Below are 2,278 nucleotides of genomic sequence, written 5' to 3'. Positions count from 1 at the left end.
CTCCCTCCCTCCCTCCCTCCCTCCCTCCCTTCTTTCTTTCTTTCTTTCTTTCTTTCTTTCTTTCTTTCTTTCTTTCTTGTTCTTACTATGTATCCCTGGCTGGCCTGGAACTCCCCATGTAGACCAGTCTGACCTCAAACTCCAGATACCTGACTTCCTCTGCCTCTGGAGTGCTCGAATTAAAGATATGCAACATCATGCTTGGCCTATATTGTGGTTTCAGTTTTTTTTTTTGATTCTTCCCTTGGGGTGTCCAGGCTTTTCTACTCACCAAGGAGGGAAGGATGGAGTGGAACTTTGTTCTGAGCTCCTGAATGTCCTGAATGGGTGGATCAGCCTGATCCTGGTCTGGCAGTGAAAGCCAGGGAGAGGAAATCTCAGATTTCAGAGTTATAGTTCTTCAGTGTTACGGCTCTTTTAGACAATAGCTTTCTTAGACAGTAGTTAGCTTGTGCTCTTTGTTAGGGGTGAACAAGGACTATGTAAGCCTTGGATAATGGGAAGGGAATCTTCTTAGGGTAAAGTTTTACTGGATGAGGTTTAAGGTTTGGAGGATACCTTATTTGCATGGAGAGGCATTCCAGGAAGTTGAACCTATAATCTTACCAAGGACTAAGTGACTTTCCTCTGGTAGAGTGTGGGGGTTGGGCTCTCCAGATGTGGTAGAGAAGAAGAAGCCCTGCTGGAAAGAGAGTCCTGCATTTTGCACTGAGCTCAGGAGAGCTATCTGGTCATGGCAGAGTTTCCCAATACTGTATTGCATTTATTTTCTTAAAGTTTGCTAGGAGTCATGGCATATGCCTTTATCCCAACATGCAGGCCTCAGGGGCAGGTGGGTCTCTGTGAGCTCAAAGTCAGCCTGCTTTACATAGCCAGTTCTAAGCTAGCCAGGGCTACATAGTATGACTGTCAAAAACATTTTAAAAATTTTGCTGATTTATTTTATGTTTATGTGTGCTTTGCTTGCATGTATACAAGTGCATAAACATGTATGTCTGATATCCTGGATCATGTTGGATACTCTGGAACTGGTGTTATGGATAGGTTTCAATCACCATGTAGGTGCTGAGACTCAAACTTGGATCCTCTGCAAGAGAAACAAGTGTTTTAACTTCTGAACAGCTTCCCCGTTTGTTTTCTTAATTTTGAACTTTGCACATTTAGCAAAAGTTAGTGCACATCTTCACATCTTCAATGTGAGCGTTATTCATGTCTTATCATTTATTAGGCCATCTCATCAGTTCTAAGTTCCACTCACCTGAAGAGAGTATCTCTATGCTCTTGTACCCAGGGAATTTCTTTTTGGGAGGTGGAGGGGCTTAGAATATGTTCTGCTTTGTAGCCCAGGCTATCTTCAACATCATCCTGCCTCGGCCTCTAGAATGCTGGAATTTTAGTCAACATATCTGGCCCTAATGATATTTCTAGTCCAACTTGGACTCCAATCTCCCATGGTAGCTTATAAAATGTTCCCCCAGAAAACAACATGAGTGAAAATGGGTGTTCAACTTGTGGGATTCCAAAAGGACATTAGCCCAGTCTTGGTTGTGATATAATGTGTTTTTCCCCTGACATAGTTCAAATGTTATAGCTATTTACATTGATTCATAATGGCTATGGCAGTAATTCTTCAAGCTCTAGAAATACCCTTAGGAAATCATATATAGACTCTAGGGCACTAAAGTAAATGAATCAAGTTTGCATGGATAGTGTAATATCAGTGAGAAGAAAAGACAGACACAGGGATGAGGACTTAGATAGTGCAGACCCCTTTATTTTGGGGGAGGGTGAACCCTGGACCTAGTTGACCTTGGATGGCAAGGGGTAAAATAGTATTCCTTTAATTCTTTTGTCCACATTATTATAGTTCCCAAATGTGGTTATGGAACACCGGGTACTTATAACTATTATGTAATATTTAGGTAAAGCTTGGGTAGAAATAAAATACTTTTGAATAAATCTTGATTAGATAAGCATTGTTGTTCTTGTGCTTCCAAGAGTCAATTAATAACTTAAGATAATTTAAATAATGCTCGATTGAACTTTGACCTTAGAAATTTTAACACTGAATCTATCTATCTATCTATCTATCTATCTATCTATCTATCTATCTATCTATCTATCTACCATACACCCATCCATCTATCTTCTCCAAATCTTGCCTTTTACATATTTTTCATAACTTATTCATACCTTTCATGAATCACTCAGACTTTCTGGCTTTCTTTCCAATTCTGAAAAAAATTCATCCATCTTGATTTTTTTTTTTTTTTTTTTG

This window comes from Mus caroli, chromosome 14 (assembly GCF_900094665.2).
Source record: "Mus caroli chromosome 14, CAROLI_EIJ_v1.1, whole genome shotgun sequence".
Classification (NCBI taxonomy): domain Eukaryota; kingdom Metazoa; phylum Chordata; class Mammalia; order Rodentia; family Muridae; genus Mus; species Mus caroli.
This window is presented reverse-complemented; position numbering follows the sequence as displayed.